The sequence below is a fragment of the Littorina saxatilis genome, linkage group LG8, assembly GCF_037325665.1.
Source record: "Littorina saxatilis isolate snail1 linkage group LG8, US_GU_Lsax_2.0, whole genome shotgun sequence".
NCBI classification, from domain to species: domain Eukaryota; kingdom Metazoa; phylum Mollusca; class Gastropoda; order Littorinimorpha; family Littorinidae; genus Littorina; species Littorina saxatilis.
This window is the reverse complement of record NC_090252.1, coordinates 27,018,408-27,031,698: the sequence shown is the minus strand read 5'-3', so window position 1 is coordinate 27,031,698 and position 13,291 is coordinate 27,018,408. Positions and strand designations below refer to the sequence as shown.

Genomic DNA, 13,291 nt, shown 5'->3' with positions numbered 1-13,291 from the left:
CGCGCCATGCTACTATTACTTCAAATGAGCTGTATCTTATCATTGCCCAAGCAGATCGAGTTTCAGCAAACCGATACAATTTCTTTGAAGACGCCGCCACTCGGTTTGACAGCCGTTTGTGTCATTATCAGTTATTTCTTGTGTTTTTTATTCAGATGTACAGAATAACATGCTGTTGCAGATACCCAGCCAGCAAAATTTTGCGCAGCGAATGCGTGTCGCAGTCGCCAAACTCTGCGTAACAACTGCACTGGACGCATGCGTAACGCGCGCGATTTTGCAAAGCGAAATACATGCGTGACACACTCGTTTTCCCTCAGATTACGCAGACCATACGCACCTCCAGCGCACGCTTATTTGACACCAAGACAAATTCGCACTCTCCACGCAGACGTCACGATTGCTTTACGCATTCTCACGCTATTAACGCGCTCTCCACGCAGACGACACGATTGCTTTACGCATTTAACGCGCTCTTGACGCAGATGTCCTGATCATCTTACGCACTCTCCACGCAGATGTCACAAATTATTGACGCATTCTCAGGCATTCTTACGCGCTTTTTACGCTCTCTTCACGCAGATGTCACAATTGCTGTACGCATTCTCACGCATTTGACGCACTCTCCACGCAGATGTCACAATTGCTTTACGCATTCTCACGCATTTGACGCACTCTCCACGCAGATGTCACGATTGACCACACAATTTTACGCAGACCACACAACCGCTTTACGCACTCACAAACAAATAATGGGCAGTGCACAACATTGTATTGATCCAGAAAGACAAAGGTCAAGCGTGCAGGTTCGATAACAGAGATGATCATAATTATGTACAAGTTCTAAAACAACAAGAAGGGCAAAGCCCATACGACTCACATTTTTCCTACCAAAATACATGTGACCTTGACCCAAGGTCAAGGTCATCCAAGGTCATGCAACACAAAGCTGTTAATTCAAGACATAGGAAGTACAATGGTGCTTATTGGCTCTTTCTACCATGAGATATGGTCACTTTTAGTGGTTCACTACCTTATTTTGGTCACATTTCATAAGGGTCAAAGTGACCTTGACCTGGATCATATGTGACCGAATGTGTCTCATGATGAAAGCATAACATGTGCCCCACATAATTTTTAAGTTTGAAACAGTTATCTTCCATAGTTCAGGGTCAAGGTCACTTCAAAATATGTATACAATCCAACTTTGAAGAGCTCCTGTGACCTTGACCTTGAAGCAAAGTAAACCAAACTGGTATCAAAAGATGGGGCTTACTTTGCCCTATATATCATATATAGGTGAGGTATTGAATCTCAAAAACTTCAGAGAAAATGGGAAAAATATGAAAAATAGCTGTTTTTTAGACAACATTTATGGCCCCTGCGACCTTGACCTTGAAGCAAGGTCAAGATGCTATGTATGTTTTTTTGGGCCTTGTCATCATACACCATCTTGCCAAATTTGGTACTGATAGACTGAATAGTGTCCAAGAAATATCCAACGTTAAAGTTTTCCGGACGGACGGACGGACGTCCGGACGGACGTCCGGACGGACGTCCGGACGGACGGACGGACGACTCGGGTGAGTACATAGACTCACTTTTGCTTCGCATGTGAGTCAAAAATGCAGTAAAATAAATTGATTAAAACAAAGGAGAGATTTGAATCTCGCTTATTGCCATTGTGACTTCCAGGTTTTAATTTCACTGCATTTTGACATACCAGCAGCACGGAAACAAAAATGATCAAAATACTATTCAAAGCAGAATTCAAATTGGCAGAACAAAGAATAAATATAACAAAACCCTGATAGTCATCATCGATACGCCGTAGTACATGCAGTGAAGAATCCAGTATAACTTATAAGAGAGAATTTTGATGTACACTCGTCACTATATCACATTGATGTAAACAAATAAATAAATAATTGGCACAGCCTAGGCATAGGCAGCAGTGAGTTGTATCAACATGTTTGAATACAGAACAGCAACAAAAAGAGAAAAAAAGTTCTACAAGCCAGCTAATAGTTGAACTTCAGATTACTAATGATATTACAAACAAACACTTAGTTAATGCCCATTCTCCAGGGATCGAAATCCAGTCAATGTACACCAAACTAGGATAACACATACATTTAGAATCTATCACGACTGCATAAAACATTGGTATGCAATTCACAAAGCAAGGAACTTGAAACATGAACATTGACATTAAACATACATATGTGCCCCACACACATTTCGGACAAGGCAGCTGAACGAAATTCAGATGTGGATGGAGCACAAAATAATTAGATGGGGCGGCGTGAAAGCATACTGGGACAAGGAACAAGCAAGAGAAAGAGGATAAGAAGATAAAAGGAAGAACAAACCGAAGAATAAGAAAGAAAAAAAACAAAATAAGAGAAGGAGAGAGAAAAAAAAAAGGAAAAAAAAAAAAGGAAAAAAAAGGGAGACAATCATATGAATGTGTACCATTTAAATAAAAGAAATTAAAAAAATTACTTTTAAAAAGGAGACATTTCAGGTTTTGATTTGAAGTGTGTTAACATATTCACATATACCAGTAACTTTGCATGGAAAAAAAAAGTTCACAATGATTTGAAGCAAATTCAAATGCCAGAGAAAAAACAGAACAAAACCCTGATGTCATCATTGATAATCAGTGGTACGTTCAGTGAAGAAAAAACAATTGACACAACCTAGACATGGGCAGCAGTGAGTTATCAAGTTTCACTACACAAAAGTAACAACTACAATAATGAAACAAAAGGTAAAATGCCAGCTAATAGTCAAAATTCAGAACAATGATATCAAAAAGAAACACTTATTCAATGCCCCTTCTCCACTGATATGTATAAGCACACCAACATGACATAAACTCATAAATTTAAAAAAAACCATGACATAAAACTCATAAATTAAAAAAAACTTATCAGACTGCGTAAAACATAGGTTTGCCATCTCAAAATGGATGTAAAACACGCAGCTTACTCACAAAATGATAGACAAGTCTCCAGCGGCCAGCTGCTCAGCAAACAAAATAAGGTGGCAAGGATCAATATAATTGAAATGCATTTTTTTTGCTGTTTCGGGGAGAACTTTGCTTCATTTACCTTACACTGCCTGCATTCAAGGGCTAAATTTTTATCAGGTGCACCAAGACTTACATCTATAGAAATCCAATCATAACGGTTTTAACAGCAGCAAAAAAAAAATATATTTCTAGTCTCGCTTCTAAATTCTCAACTCAACTCCAAAAAATAATAAAGAACAACAAAAACCCGCATCATGCATTGTCTCCTTCAAGCTGCCTAGGTTGTTTGCGTTCGACTCCCATAAATGACAAGGAATTGTTAAAACCTTTTCTTTCTATTTGTTCACTTTTTGTTTTCTTCTTTTCTGAACTCTTTATACTTGTATTTTATTCATTTTAATTTAGCCTGAAGGTTTGAGTCGTGTATTAAAAATCGAATATAGTGTGTAAGTGCCCTTGAACAGCTTTTCCAGAATCATGTATTCTATATTTTTAGTATGGGATACCCACAAGAAAAGTTCAAATGCATCCATGCGTCTCCACTGATATAGTAATGGTAGTTGAGCACTTCCAGTTTAGTCTTCTGTCGTTCTGACACAACCTAAAAGGGTACATCATGTCTGAACATCATCTGTAGAAGAGTGTGAAGTTTAAAGCTTAGCTTAAATAATGTCCAACAAAACCCCAGACTCTTCTGTACATTACCCATCAGCCACACAGACCTGAACTGTGAAATACAATTACTCACTAGCTATTTCTCAGGCGAGTCAAATCTTACATTCATCAAATTTTTGCAACTAGCATTGTAAATAAGCCTACAGAGATTACAAAGTTCAATTACTGCAAACCAAATCATGAAGGCTCTTCCATGGCCTGTTGTCTCTTTCTTTTATCACAGGCTTCCAAAAACCAGTCTTGAACGGCCGTCTTCAAGGTCTTGACCTGTGGCACCCGTACAGCTTCACGGAACAGCCTCTGCATGACAAAACAAAAAATAACATGAACTTAGATCATCAAACAACTATCACTGATTTGAGAAAAGTCTCAAGTTTATTTCCTGACGCCTGTAAACTTGCTAAAAATCATACAGACACAAAAACTTGCATACACACCATACGCTTTTACAACACACCAACTATACTTGAGTTAGGAAATTACAACACATTGTAATCCTTGTAGAAGAGAAGTAAAAAAAAATACCTACCCTAATATTTGTTTTAACCCTTTCGCTGCCAATCAAAACTTGGGTATGTGCATTCCTGACTGCCAGGGAATATTGGAGTTTGGGGTGTAATAATTCACAAAAAAATCTAGCTTCAAACTGGCAGTAGGTAGGTAAGTAAAACCTACAGGCATGGGAATTAAAAATTGTAAAAAAGGCGGAAAATTTATAACTGTAGACGCGAAGCGTCAAGTCGACGGCGCGAAGCGCCTAGCCTTACTAGGGGGGACCGGGGGCATGCAACCCCGGAAATTTTTTCTCTCCAAAGAACCCAGATGGTGCAATCTGGTGTCATCTGAGCTCCAAGTTTGCCATTAAATTCTGTTTTTAGAATCAGAGTTTTTAGTACAAAAATGTACCAATTTTTGCTTTTTTGAAGAAAAAAAATATATACATGTATTATATATGGTTTAAATTTGTAAAAAAATTGATCTGTTGAGACAAACAGGAAAATGTAACTTGTAACACAATCTGTGCAATCTGGTTTACTTTCAAACATAAAAGTTCAATAACTGAGGCGGGCGGTAGCAGTGCGTGAACAAAGTACGGAAAGTTTTCGCGGGCTTTTGCCCAAAGGCCAAAGTAACCGGTGCTTTTTTTGTGTGCCTCCCCCCTTTATTTTTTCGGCGGACACTTTTGCATTTTCGGCGGAACAAAAAAAAAATTCGGCGGAAATCCGCCATTCGGCGGACAATTCCCATGCCTGAACCTATGTTGTTTTTAAAGGAAATTGAACCAAGAATCTGTTTTTAGTGTCTAATCATGGAAATGATAATTAGTTTGGCTTATAATGATGTTTAAATATGAACTTTTGAAAAATCAGCCCGGCGCATCTTCCGGTGCCTGTGGATCAAACACAGGTGGCTGTTTTGCTCGCTCCAAGAAAGGATTATAATCACTGTCATCTACCTGTTTCCAACGAATTGTCCGAAAGAAGATCTCCCCCTTCCCCTGTCAGTATCCATAATCATTTGCACCGCCTGTAGCGTCAGTCCGGCTTTGTTTTTCCCTACTAGGGCCCGGTCGACAGTCACCGTTAGCTATTTTGACGAGTCGAGATTTCTCTCCCATACCCTGTCGACAAGGCCGAAAATAGCCTTCAAACGCAAAACCGCGTCACCATTTATGTTTATTCATGAGAATGAGGTATCCTACCAAGCCATTGGCTGCTATTTGTGTGTCAGCAGTGACGTAGCATTTCTGGAAAATCCCGGAACGGAGAAGACGGGTTTACCCGTCCTAAGGCGCTGCGGCTGCACAAGCACATGACTGGTATACCCGTCATAAGGCAGTCAAGTGGTTAAAGTTACCTTTACTATGACTTTTTCTTTGGGGGCCTTCGGAAATTCATAATACATGTACTGTGACGTGCAGACGCATATGTGACGACATCATACCGTTTGCTAACATCCTTATTTCGTATGTAGTCGAAAATCCATGACACTGACAAATGAGCTCAGGAACTTGGCTTCTAGCAATTTAATGTTAAGCGTAAAAGCTTTGACAACTATCATTCACATGTGAAACATGGCAAATTTAAAATTGATTCCAAAGAACAAAATTTGAGACAGAAATAACTTGTTTTGTAGACATGGATTTTATCTTCTTCCTAAAAGGACCAGGATGATTTTACAAATTATGAAAAACAACTCACTGTCGATGGCTTTTAGTCGCAGCGTACACCATGGTCTCTTTCCCTGCCCTCCCCCAGAGCCCCCTGTCAGCAACCGTGTAGCCTATGGAACACCTTCGTCATCACAGCATCAGTAGTCGTCTTTAGTTCATGTCCACCAACCACACCGAGCTCATGGTCATGGATCTGAAACAAACAAAACAAGCCAACTGAATTCCAAAAATCAAATATTCAGACAGCTCTTCTTCACATACAAACAATTCAATCTGGAAGCATCATACTGTCACCTGGAACAAAAAATCAATAATCGCACTTGCTTTAAAAAAAAAAGTTTTCAGAAGAGCAAATGGTGATTGAGTGTAGCATTGTCATAAAATGTAATCACACACCTCAGGTGACCTGCATCAATCATTCAATACTATCTCACAAATCTTCATTTGGAAAGCACAAACATAGTTAGAAGAGAGCGTCAACCGTGATACTATTCAGTGTGGACAATTTTTTTCTGACCCATAATCCGATGCCTACACAAAGTGAGAATCAGAACTCACAAGAAGGCACTGTTGCATGTTTGTGATTATTTGCTTGAGTGTAGCACTTGCAATTTTGAACTTGAGGAAACAGCGTAGCAATTTCTGTTACATCCCTGAAAACCTAGCAGATGGCAGCTCTGGCCACAGAGCAATATTTGCATTATTTCTCACAGATGCAATGATCACAGAAAACAAAGTGGTGCATGCATTTTCCGCACCCCACATGAGAAAAAGAGGCCCATCATTGTGCGTACCCATAAGCATAGTTTTATCATCAAAATGTGTTGGTTAAATTCACAAATGTGACCAATACGCATAAACCTTGCATGAATTCCCAGGATAATGGGAAACTGGTCATGACTGAGAACTGATGAACAGTTAAGATACACCCGTGAACCGTGATGACATCTGGCATCCTCCAAAAAGCACACACTCAAGGTAACATTTAAAGCCTAAAGAGCGTCTAACAATAACATGTCACTCTCACAAGATCTTGCTACAGTTATCTGGGGAAAATAGCGCAGGCATGACTGGTCTGCTTCAACAATAGCATTCAAAGCCACCTACCAGTGATCACTCCTTCGACAGATCCATCATGTGCCTTCAACATCTTCCACACTCAACAGTAAAAAGATGACTCCATCGAACAGTAGCACAGGCTCTGGCTCCACCATGATTCTTTGGCGACCAATTACTAAATTAGTCGCATCAGGTCCATCTGCTCCTGTAGAACCTTCTCCAGCAGCAAGAACTGATGTTTATCTTGCCGCTCTGCTCTGCTCGTAGTCTTGTGTCCGCTGAATGGAAGAAAAGAAGAACAAAAAGACATTTACATGAAGCAATACATATTTTAGACAATCTGTCGGCCTGAAAAGAAACCATCAGCACTAAAAAACAATCTGAGCAAATGTTCAAAGTAAACGTGACATCTCTATATTTTTGAATTCAGGAGAAGATGAGGAATATATATATTGCAATCAATTTTTAAAGGGGCATACAGAGTGGCATTTGATGGGGTAAAAAGATGTAGGGACTCAGCAGTTGGAGATGAAAATTTTTGTGTGTATTTACTTCAAGCAGATTTTTTTTTTTTTTTTTTTTTAGACAGAAGAACAAACACACACTAAAAATCATTGTTTAAAGTTGAACTGACCTTAACTTTTCCTCCAAACACTAGAACTTTTTGTATTCATTCAAAAATATTCACCAAAAAGGTTAAATTTTAAATTCAATTTTGCAGACTTTGGATGAAAAGTTACTCTTCTCTGGCATCCCGCGGACACAGTTCACACTTTCTCATCAATGAGATGCCTGTGTTAATTAAAAACAAACATCAATAAAACTATTAAAATAAAATAAAAATTTAAATATAAAAATAAAATCGACCAACCGCCCCCACCCGATTTTTTTTCCCTTTGCTGGAAACAATACATTTGTTTCACTAAAACAGTAAAAGAGATCAGCTGAATTTGTTTGACACATCTGGTTATAACTAAAAGAATAAAACACAAAATAAGCCAAAGTCACAGAACAAAAAGACGCTGTCAGTGTCACTATCAATGACTCTGAATGAGACACTCATTGCTATCGAGCCATACCTGTTCATCTTCACCTTGCCGGGACGGAACGACAGTCTGCGTTACTGGCATCGGTGGCGGTGTTAAGGTCACTGTCCATCTCAGCTTTCTTCACCTTCAGTTCAAACAAGCAGTGACTGAGTGAGCACCGTCATACTCAAGTCAAAGCTTTCTGAAAAAATAAATACTTGGAAGTTAAATAGGATCACATTGATTCCCAAACCTAACAGTAACAGTAACACGCAAACATCAAAACTGGAATATTAATTATTAAATATAAGCATCTCAATTTCACTAAATTAGTATATTTATTTTCTCTGTGATGTATTTTTTATTTTTATTTAAAAAAAATCTGTTTTTCAACTTTATCACTGCACACGCTGACACAGCCTCTGCCTGCCTCTCTAGTCTATGCATGCCTCGGGAACAAGGGTAATTTTTCTCTTTTCCGAGACTCAGACACAGAATATTCCACTATGAGTCTATGTCAGTATGCGGAACTGAAAGTTGAACATCTGTGGAAAAATAAAAAGATACAAATAAAAAAAAAACAGATTTATGAAGAGCCTATTAGTATTACTACTAAAGCTCCTGACAACTGCTGCCGCAATGACTCGACCAGATTAGGAACCAACCAAAGTTCACCAAGAAACAGACAATGAGACATACAATGATAAACGAAAATTCAGTTTTTATGGTGCCGTGAGCGACCCGCGAATCGGGATTCGGATGGTATTTTCACTCTTCCACAACTCCTTAAAAACAAACCACTGCATCAATCAACTTTATGTTTTTGGAAAAGTTAGTTCATTCATCCATCTTTCAGACAAAACAAACATGAATGAATAGAACAGTGTTCTTCTAGGCGAAAAAAAAATCGAAAGTGTGAGAAATTCTCTCTGCCATCAAACTCGGAAGCCGAAGCCGCGAGCTATCAAAAATTCAAATTCCCAAATCTTTCCTTCAGTTGATCAACTTACCTATTCTTGCAAGAAGTCAATCTTCATTTCAGAGAGAAGGATAAGATTACCTTGCATCCAATAAGCAAGTCAAAAATACAAGTCAATATGAAGAAAAAGCAAAAAAACGCCGATACAATGTGGATTTGACAGACTTCTTGCCAACAGGAAGTTGGAGATTGTCTGACAGACAAGGGAAATAACTTCAATAAATTGCTCTTTTCAGTCAAGGTAACTGTCTCCCCTGAAATTGAACTTTCATAGAGATTTTCTTCCAAAGCAAAATAAAATAAAATGAAAATATGCTGAGAACAAATTTTATGTAACCATTAACATCAGCCTTTATTTTGAGTAGATAATTAGTTTCAAAGTTACTTTAGTTTACATTTTTTTGTTTAATCTGAATTTTTTAAATGTTTTTATCGTTTTGTTATGGGTGTTCATATAGATTTCAGTTATCTTTTCTGTTCATATAATATTTTTATTATGCTTTGCCTAGATTTTTCCACGACATTATTTTGTGGAAAGCTGATTCCTACAACAATACCAAATCCCCATTACAATAATTATATTACATGCTAAAACAATTATAATGATAATACAAATTAAAATAATCATATTTATTTTAAGATAAAAATAATCAGGATAACAATTAAGCAAATAAATGTTAGTAAAATGGGAAAACCATTGTAAACATAAAATAAAAATATTTTTATTAAACTTTTAAATGCATTTTTTTTTTTAACCGAAACTGTCTTAAGATAAACTGAAAAATAACGGATTGAAAGTTTTTATGCAATTTTTTTTCTAAAACAAAAAAAAAAGAAGTTTTTGAAGAAGAATAACTATTCATGACCAAAATTTAAAAGTAAATATTTTTTAATAACATAAAATATAATAAATTATTTCATGAAGTAAATGCATAAACCCACGGTATAAAATTAGGAAAAACAAAAATTGCAATCACCTTTTCATTGAATCCATGCGTGCTAAACACTGCGTGGTGAAGTCGTTTCGAATGCGACAATCTGCGTAAAAGTTGGCGAAAAGTAACGCGCGCGAAGCGAAGGTGTCACGAGGCCGTACGCATCCCCGCATGAAAAACGCAGAAATAACGCATGCGTCACGCAGAATCATGCTGGCTGGGTACAGGGACGCCTTGAAACAGAAACGACTAATTTCATCATGTAAAAAAGTCAGTGGATCACATGGGGCCCCGATGGCTCCGGGGTGGAATAAACCACGAGAACTGGTGTGTGAACGCATGCTTAAATAGCCATTCACGTGAACTGTGACATTTCATGATGTTAAATATTATTGTGAGTGTGTTCCATGAGGTAAGTATTGCTGTTTTGGTGAAAGATGCCATCGTTCTGCAAACCTCATGTGAGGCGGAGTGGGGATTTAACATAACGACAAGCACACCGTTCAACCGAACATCTTAACACAACGGCCAACCCTAGTCGTTTTCTGTACACCTGTGCCCCAGATGCTTCGGACATACGTTGGTTTTTGTGTGGAGTGCTTTCACGTGATCCTTGCAAACTGTTCTCTCTGCACATCTGTGTGTCAGCTCGCTGAGCCCAAAGTCATTTTGTTTTTCATCGGAAATTGATAGGCATGTCATAAATGTCATCCCAGTCCCCGGTTCGGTTCATGCTACAGTGGAAATTGGCATGTCATAAATGTCATCCCAGTCCCCGGTTCGGTTCATGCTACGGTGGAAAATGATAGGCATGTCATAAATGTCATCCCAGTCCCCGGTTCGGTTCATGCTACAGTGGAAATTGATCATAAATGTCATCCCAGTCCCGGCTCGGTTCATGCTACAGTGGAAATTGATAGGCATGTCATAAATGTCATCCCAGTCCCCGGTTCGGTTCATGCTACGGTGGAAATTGATAGGCATGTCATAAATGTCATCCCAGTCCCCGGTTCGGTTCATGCTACAGTGGAAATTGATCATAAATGTCATCCCAGTCCCGGCTCGGTTCATGCTACAGTGGAAATTGATAGGCATGTCATAAATGTCATCCCAGTCCCGGTTCGGTTCATGCTACAGTGGAAATTGATAGGCATGTCATAAATGTCATCCCAGTCCCGACTCCGTCGGTTCATGCTACAGTGGAAATTGATAGGCATGTCATAAATGTCATCCCAGTCCCGGCTCGGTTCATGCTACAGTGGAAATTGATAGGCATGTCATAAATGTCATCCCAGTCCCGGTTCGGTTCATGCTACAGAGGAACCTCCCTTGGAAGACCTCAGACAATTGGAGAAAATCAGGACTTAAAACAGATGAAATGAACAAATAAGATCTTAAAAGGTGTGTGTGTGTGTGTGTGTGTGTGTGTGTGTGTGTGTGTGTGTGTGTGCGTGTGCGTGCGTGCGTGCGTGCGTGCGTGCGTGCGTGTGTTCATGCCGTAGAGTCATACTCCGTATTCACCGAACAGTTGTTTTAGTGCGGTGATGACTGAAGTGCTGGTTGGCTGAGCGGGTAGGCGTCTGATGAAAGGCATCTTGGAGAAGTAGTCTGAGACTAAGATGTATTCCTTTTCGTCAATATGAAACAAGTCTGTGCCGATATTTTGGAACGTCGCGAGGGAGGAGAGTCTCAGCCTGCTGGCTGTTTACGTTGCTTTGGCAGACGTTGCATCTCTTCACCCAGTCATCGATGTGTGCATTGATTCCACGCCAGTAAACGCAAGTCGTGGCCTGAAACTTTTTTTTTCACATGTTTTTACTTCTTTTACGTACATATATAACATTGCAACAACATCATCTAACATCCAAGACTATGCTACATGCATCTTCAAAAAACAAAACAAGAAAAACAAAAAAGCACAATTAAACTTACAGCCCACATTCAGTTCATTTCAAAATTATATAAACATACTTTTCATCTTATCTTTCCATTACAAAATTATGTAATAATACAAATCACAAGAAAATCCTGTTCTCTCTATATTACATAATCGTAAATTAGAATAATAATGAGGAGCAGCAAATACATTATCCGTATCTTGCTCAAGTCAACTATCGACATGCTGACAAACGAAATGTGTTATGTCCAAATACAAACCTAAAAACATCAATCTCCTATTAACCCAAAACTAAATCTCCTATAGACTCAAAATCAGCACCAAATTCATCATCCTCGCAAACTCGATCAAAAACAGAAAACAATCAATCATTTGACAATATCAGAGGTTTAAATGGGTACCATTCCAGAGAATATATTGAACGTAAAATTAATTTTACTTAAATATTCTTCTATCAAATACTTTTTTTTCAAATCTCGTTGAAATGCTACCAGTGTAGGAACAACTTTTCCATACTTACACTAATAAAAAATAATAAAAAAAGGCATTTAATATTATAAAATAAATATATAGACCTGAAGCTTGCATTTCTCACTTCACCGGTGTCACGAACTGAAAACTCTGCCTGAACAATCCTTCTCATTGCAGTCAAACATGGGGAGGTTAGTCAGGTCGTGAACAAACTAACCCTAACCCTTACCCTAACCCGTACCCTAATCCTAACCCTAACCTATGATTCGTTCGGTCAAAGGGTTGCATTTTTTAAGTCCAATATTGGCGCATGCGCATTGACCCCAATGAGAAGGATTGTTCAGCAGAGGTTTCAGTTCGTGACACCGGCATGAATGTTCTCCAGTATGTGTGCTTGCATCGCTGCAAGGATGATTTTTCGGTCTCCTTTGAGCACCAAACCATCCTCCGCACTGAGCTCATCTCTGCATGACCAGTAATCTCGCAGTCGTTTTGGCAGAAGTTTTGAGTTTTCCGGCCACCATTCGATAATGGTGTCCCTCAATGGCAATGCTGCAAGGTCAGGGTCGGCATCTGTTTTCTGACGCAGCTCCTGAAGTCTGTCAGGTGAAAACTGGACTGCGTAAAGTGTCGGTCAGGGCCTTGCTGGCGAGTGCTATGGATTTGCCGTCTTGTAATAGAGCTTCTCCAAGTGCGATTTTCGATGCGTCGACCTGTATGGTGGTCTTCTTGGATACGTCGAAGTCGGAGATGGCCATGTCTTTGCAGATTGATGCATTGAGGTCGTTGAATACTTTCTGCTCAAAGTTAACTCCTTTCTTGGTCAATGCACGGCGGGGTGCTGTCTTGTCGGACAGGTTGTGGGTGAAAGGAGACATGAACGGCACACTGCCAAGGAAACGCTGAATATCAGTGGCGGACTTTGGGGCGGGTAAGGCCTGGATCTCTGAGCATTTGTCTGGATCAGGATGGACTCCTTCTTGGTCATTGATCATTCAGAAGAACTTGATTTGAGATGTCTTGATGTGGCATTTGTC

The 13,291-nt window shown here is 39.2% G+C and overlaps 1 long non-coding RNA gene across 2 annotated transcripts; it reads right to left on the bottom strand.

Moving 5' to 3' along the window:
• Window positions 1-184: 184 nt before the first annotated feature.
• On the bottom strand, window positions 185-9,216 carry LOC138973191 (uncharacterized). 2 transcript variants are annotated; one of them, XR_011457913.1, is made up of 5 exons: window positions 8,983-9,216; window positions 8,024-8,174; window positions 6,993-7,222; window positions 5,914-6,078; window positions 185-4,012 (listed from the first exon to the last, which is right to left on the bottom strand). It is a non-coding gene; the product is annotated as an uncharacterized lncRNA (long non-coding RNA). The 2 variants fall into 2 exon arrangements; XR_011457912.1 differs by lacking the exons at window positions 8,024-8,174; window positions 8,983-9,216 and having other exon boundaries at window positions 6,993-7,618.
• Between the last annotated feature and the right edge of the window lie 4,075 nt (window positions 9,217-13,291).